This window comes from Vombatus ursinus, unplaced genomic scaffold (genome assembly GCF_900497805.2).
Source record: "Vombatus ursinus unplaced genomic scaffold, bare-nosed wombat genome assembly UNPS02012901.1, whole genome shotgun sequence".
NCBI lineage: Eukaryota > Metazoa > Chordata > Mammalia > Diprotodontia > Vombatidae > Vombatus > Vombatus ursinus.
In genome coordinates this window covers 2,847,154-2,854,439 of record NW_020952679.1, presented here as the reverse complement: position 1 = coordinate 2,854,439, position 7,286 = coordinate 2,847,154, and positions in this window count along the sequence as shown.

The window sequence follows — 7,286 nt, the reverse complement described above, 5'->3', positions numbered from 1 at the left end:
AGAGTCCACACTTCAGGAATGGTACCAGATAATCTAAGTTCCTAGGTAATTTGCTCAGGGTCAGTGGCTAGCAAGAGTCTGAGGCTGGTTTGAACTCAGGTCTTCTTGCTTCCATGCTCTATCCACAGCATCACCTAGCTGATTACCTTCATGCCTAGAATCCTTCATACTCATCAAAGCTTTCAAGTACCACCTCCTACAAGAATCCTTTCCTTATTTACCTCTCCCCTTCCCCAGCTGTCCGTGCTCCTCCCCCCTCCCAAAATTACTTTGTATTTAATTCATTCTTACTCATCCACCCTGTACATGCTGGGTACTCCTAGTAGATTGTAAGCAAGCTCCCTGAGAGCAAGAACTGCTTCATCTGTGTTGTCCTGTGCCCAGCACCTAGCAGAGTGTCTGCCATATAGTAGCTTAAATGGAATCAAACTGACTAGCCCACATCTTCATGCAGACCTCATACTGGAATTTTTTTAACCAATTCAGATCTCTCCAAGTTGACTCATCTTGACCAATGTATGCAGTTCATGAACTTTCAGCTCCATTTTAGCAGCACATTCTAATGCTAGAGTTCACCCCACTGGTCCACTGCAGAGGGCAGAGCTTTCTGGCATCCTGATGTCTTTATTCTGAGTGCAGCAAAGATGCCAAGCCATCAGCACTGTTTCTTCTACCTTTTTCCCCCAATTGAAAGTGGGCAATGCATGCCACAGGTTTAAGAGCTGCAGAAGACTGAATATACTCAAGGGTCTAACATTGTAGCCAAATAAAACTTAAAACACAGTTAATGTAATGGTTCAGTGAGGCTCCTAAGGCAACCACAACTCACTGGAACGCAACTGTAAACCTGTGAGTAAATGGAAAACGATCAGTGAGCTCCTGAAGTAGCTCTCACAAAACAACTGAGTTTAATCCAAGCCTGTGGGCTCCCACTCAGCTCTTTGATGATTTATTTCATATATATGTGGTATATGGAGCCCAGAAGATGAACCCACATTCAACATTCGCAACACGAGGGCACACAAACCCCCAACAACATATTTACTTTTACTCATCTCCCAAAGGACACACTTTGTTTAAAGCAAAGGCATTAATGAAAAAGCATAGTAAGACAAATAATAATGGAACATTCCTCCACCAGCCCTGGGTCCACTTTTCCACAGAGATGTAAGTCAGGACAACGAGGAGACGTGCATCACGCTCACTTTGTGTCTCTTCTCCCAGCCTGCACTCACATTGCCATGTTGCAATGTGAAGGTGGCTGCCTCCCCCAGATTCTAGTAGCATGTGGGTCTCCTACTGCAATAGCTAAAAGTATGGTTGGTGGGCTTCTCCTTAACAAACAGCCAATAGACTCAATTAGATCAAAGCAAAGACATTGAATAAAATGACTTGCTAAGAGCAAGAGCTACAAAACATTATCCCCACCTTCACCTTCCATAAATCTGTTACTCACTATCACAAATACTTAAAGTTTTGGTGGGAAGAAGACTGTGCTCAGAATGAAAGTACAACAGTAAGGCACACACACCTATAGGGAGTGAACCCATGTGGTCCAGGCAACTCAGAAGCCCAGTCCTTCCGGGTTCTCATGTCCTCTGAGGACTTCTCAGGTAGACAAGTCTCCTTGGGGAGTCTTCAGGAAGCCACCCCATTCTCAGGTACAGATCCCCTCCATGGGGTAAATCCCTCACCAGGGTTCTCAGGATCCACGTCTCTCCATAGAGTGACTCTTGATTGCTGGGGTTAGGCATTCTAAGTCCATAGCTGGCTTTGAAGCTGCTTCTGGCCTCCGGCATATCCATGTTGGTCTGAAGCATGTGTGTGTGTACATTTCTCTTTTCCCTTGGCTGTACCTAGAACTTTCTCAGACTGACTCTCCAACTGCTGAATAGTGTGTTTCCTACTGAGCAAATAGCTCTGCTTCTAGATGCCATGGTCAGGGCAGAGAAAATGAGAAAACCCCCCTTCCCCCAATGTGTTTTGGTAAAGACACAAGGGTCACAGCTGACAAATCTGCACTGAGCCTAGATTGTGTGGAACTCTTTTTTTTTTTTTTAGGCAATTGGGGTTAAGTGACCTGCCCACACACAGCTAGTAAGTGTCAAGTGTTTGATCTGAGGCCGGATTTGAACTCAGGTCCTCCTGACTTCAGGGCCAGTGCTCTATCCACAGTGCCACCTAGCTGCCCCTTCTGTGGAACTCTTAACCTGCACAGACTGATTCCAGGGCTGCCAGGTTTGACTATACAAAGACTTCCAGGAGTGTGGCCAGTTTTTAGTGGCACATCCCTTAGCTCCTATTCCAGTTTAATGAAACATATTCACACTTTATAAGAGGATACAGACCCACCTGTACAGTTACTTTAATAGGTCATTAACAAAGCTTATTACCTCTACTGTCTTATTGTTGCTTTCTATTACTACATCAGCTACCACATAGGGGATAGAGTGGGAAGAGGAGGCAAAAATTAATTGGTGAAACACCAACCCCTCCATCCATACATGTGGATTACATATGAAGGCGCACACAGAAAATATATAGGGTTGAGGAAGATACAGAGGAAGGCAACTCATACTTCAAAAATGCCAGGCTGATGAGGCAGTTAAGTGATGCATTGGCTAGAGCATTGGGCTTGGAGTCAGGAAGACCTTAGTTCTAAATCCAGTCTCAGGCACTTATTAGCTGTGTGATTTGGGGCAAGTCATTTAACCTCTATTTGCCTCAGTTTCCCCATATAAAAAAATGATGCTAATAGTAGCACCTACCTCCCAAGTTTGCTGCAAGGAACAAATGAGATAATAATTATAAGGAGCTTAGAACAGTGCCTAACACATAGTAAGCACTATGTAGATGGTAATTATTATTATTATTATTATTATTAATGATAATGGTGACATCTTCTTATGCCATTATCAGGTTGCTGTCTCTGGTCTGCATCTGACTGTCATATTTCTTTTCTTTGCTGAACTCTCATTAGATGTTATGATCTAACTGATCCCCATGAATTTCTCTAGCATGGGCTTTTTTTTTTCTACCAGTTGGGCACATAATTCTACTGATTTCTTGGTTTCTGCTGGGCAGCTTTCCCTGCCATTACTTTCTTGCCTTCAATTTATCAGGACAATATGACAACAATCTCAGTCTGCTAAAGTATAGTGCCTGAAAAGCCTCTCCCTGATAAAGAAAAACTGACTAACAAAAGCCAGGCAGAGTGTTCCCAGGCTAAGATCAAATCTTTTCTTCTTAATCCTCTATCTAGGGATATTTATTCTAGTCTGAGTCCAAATTTACTTGGGAAAGAATGGAAACTAAGGAGGTACTCATCAACTGGGGAATGGTTAAACAAATCATGGCATATAAATGTGATTGAAAATTATTGTGCAAGAGATAAAAAACAAAAATGAAAAGGACCTATCTGCACAAAAATATTTATAGCAGCTCTTTTAGTGGTGAGGAGATATCCATTAATTGGGAAATGGTTGAACAAGTTGTGTTTTATGATTGTGATGGAATACTAGAATGCTTTAAGAAATGACAAGCTCTCAGAAAAAAACTGGAAAGACATATATGAACTGATGCAAAGTTAAATGAGCAGAACCAGGAGAACATTGTACATAGCAACAGCAATATTGTAGGATGATCTACTATGAATAACTTAGCTATTCTCAGCAATATAATGATCTAAGACAATCTTGAAGGACTTGTGATGAAAATACTGTCTATCTCCAGAGAAAGAACTGGTAGAGCTTGAATGGAGATTGAAGATATCTTTTCTTTACTTTATTTTTCTTGAGGTTATTTTTTGTCTGTATTTTCTTCCATAGCATTACTTACATGGAAATGTGTTTTGTATGATTATACTTGTATAACCTATGTCAAATTGCTTGCCTTCTCAATGAGGGGCGAGGTGAGGGGGGATGAGAATTTGGAACTCAAAATTTGAAAAAAAAAGGAATGTTAAACTTATTTTTACATGTAATTGGGGGGAAAACAAAATATTAAATTTAAAATGTGAAAAAAGAGAACATTGTGCTGTAAACAATTATGAAGGGGGTGGTTTAGAGAAACCTAGGAAGACTTACATAACCAATGCAAGATGAAGTAAGAAGACCAGGAGAAAAAATTATACAATGACAACAATTTTGTAAAGGGAAAATTTTTTTAAAGACTTCAGAAATCTGGGAGATGGCTATGACAGTAGCAGAAGCAGCAGCTCAGGAGCTCTAACCCCAGAGACAGTAAGGGGTTGGACATTTGGTCAGAAAAAGATTACAGGGGACTTTGTCAACTTTGTCAGCACTGGGTGCAACTGGTGCTGACTGGCAACCCTATTGCTCATAAGCAGTTCTGGGTTGCAATTCCAGGGCATAAAGGAGCACTTGCAGCCAATCACAAGGGAGAAGAGGCCATGATCACAGTTCCAAGGCAAAGAGGAACATTAGTGCTTGTGGCCATGGGGAGCAGGTCTCCCCTCCCACCAGATAAAGACTAGAGCACAGACCAGTAGAGCAGTGACTATACTTCTCCCAGGAGCATACTAACTTGAAATCACTGAAAACTTGCAGACTCCCAGACTAGTTCTGAAAACAGGAACACAAAAAAGCCTGAAGCTTAAGACAGTGTCTCCCCATCCCACCCTCATTCTGCCCCCCAAATGATCAGAGTCCAAATTTAACATAAAGTTCAAAGTCAAGAAATAGGCTGCAAAAATGAGCAAACAACAACAAAAAGAACTGGACCACAAAAAAAAAAGCTACTGTGGTGGCAGGGAAGACCAAGACATAAAGCCAGAAGAAGACAACAATGTGAAAATAGCTACAAGCAAAACCTTAAAGAAAAATGCTAATAGGGCCCAAGCCCAACAAGAATTCTTGGAAGAGTTAAAGAAAGAGATAAGAGTAGTAGAGGAAAATTGGGGAAAGAAATTAGAGTGATGCAAGAAAATGATGAAAAGTGAATTAACAGTTGGTAAAAGAGGCACAAAACTATACTGAAGAAAATAACACCTCAGGGGCAGCTAGGTGGCACAGTGGATAGAGTACCAGCCTTGGATTCAAGAGGACCTGAGTTCAAATCTGGCCTCAGACACATAACACTAACTAGCTGTGTGACCCTGGTCAAGTCACTTAACCTCACTGCCTAGCCAAAAAAAGAAAAAAAGAGAAAGAAAGAAAATAACACCTTAAAAAAAAGAATTGGTCTAATGGCAAAAGAGACACAAATTTAATGAAAAAAAGAACTTTTTAAAAAGTAGAATAGATGTGTTATGAGAAATGATGAGCAGGATGCTCTCAGAAAAACTTGAAATGACTTGCATGAACTGATGCAAAGTGAAACGAGAAGAACCAGGAGAACATGTTTAATAGTAGCAGCAATAATGTACAATAATGTGAATGACTTAGCTATTCTCAGCAATACCATGATCCGAGATAATTCTGAAGGACTTATGATGAAAATTGCTACCCATCTTCTAAGAAAGAAGTGATGAAGTCTGAATGTAGATAGAAGCATACTTTTAAAAAAAACATTTTTTGTTTTTCTTTATTTTTGTGGCCTGTGTTTTCTTCCACAACACAACTAATAAAAATATGTTTTGCATGACTGTACATATATAACCTATATTAAATTGCTTGCCTTCTCAATGAGGAGAGAGATGAGGAAGGGAGGGAGAGAATTTTGGACTCAAAATTTTAAAAAATGAATGATAAAAATTGTTTTTGCATGTAATTGGGGGGAAATTAAAAACCAAATAAATACTTTCCTCCCCTCTCCCCCAAGCAGAACAGGCCAAACAGAAAAGAAGGTACAAAAATTCATTGAAGGAAAGAATTCCTTAAAAAATAGAATAGACCAAAATGGAAAAGGAGGTACAAAAGCTTACTGAAGAAAATAATTCCTTAAAAATTAGAATTGGGCAAGTGGGAGCTAATACTCCATGAAACAAGAAAACAAAGTCAAAGTAATGAAAAAATAGAAGAAAATGTGGAATATCTCATCGGAAAAGCAACTGACTCAGGAAATAGATCAAGGAGAAATAATTGAAGAATTTTAAAACTACTCAAAGGCCTTGATAAAAAAAAGGGGGGGAGCCTAGACATCATATTTAAAGAAATTATCAAGGAAAACTGCCCTGATATCTTACATCCAGAGGGCAAAATAAAGGAACCCACCAATCGTCTCCTGAAAGAGATCTCAAAATAAAAATTGCCAGAAATGTTATAGCCTAATTCCAGAGCTCCCAGGTCAGGGAGAAACTATTGCAAGCAGTCAGAAAGGAACAATTCAAATATTGTAAAGTCATGGTCAGGATGACACATTAAAGGAGTGGAGGGTTTGGAATATGATATTCTAGAAGATGAAGGAGCTAGGATAGCAACCAAAAATAACCTATCCAGCAAAACTGAGTATACTCCCTCAGGGGGAAAAATGGATATTTAATGAAATAGAGGATTTCCAAGCATTTTTGATGAAAAGACCAGAGCTAAATAGGACATTCAACATTCAAACAGAAGATTCAAGAGAAGCACAAAACGATAAACGTGAAAAAATAAGCATAAGGGACTCGATGGAATTAAACTGTTCATATTCCTATAAGAGAAGATGACACATTACTTCTAAGAACTTTATCATTGTTAGGGCAGTTAGAAGGAGTCCACATAGACAGAGGGCATGAGTGTGAATCGATCATGTTGTGATGATCTCCAAATTAAAAAATGAAGAGGTGAGAAAGGGGGATGCACTGGGAGGAAGGGGAAGGGAAAGGTAGAATGGAGGGGATTTTCTCACATAAAAGGGGTGCACAAGGAAGAGCTTTTATAGTGGAGGGGGAAATGGGAGTATGGGCAGTGCTTGAACCTCTCTCTCATTGGAATTGGTTCAAAGAGGGGAGAATATGTATATATATACACTCAGTTAGGTATGGAAATCTATCTTACCCAGTAGGGAAATAGTAGGGGAAGCGGGCAAGAGAAATGAGGTGGGCAGAATGATCAAGGGAGGCAGTGGTCAGAAGCAAAACAGACTTTTGAAGAGGAGCAGTTAGGTGGTACAGTAGATAGAGTGCCAGGTCTGGGAGTCAGGAGGACCTGAGTTAAGATCTGGCCTCAGACATTTACTAGCTATGTGACCCTGAGCAAGTCCTTTAACCTTCTTTGCCTCAGTTCCTTATCTGTAAAATGATTTGGAGAAGAAAATGGCACACCACTCCAGCATCTTGTCAAGAAAATCCCAAATGGGGTCACAGAGAGTTGGACATAATTGAAATGACTTACTGATAACAAAAG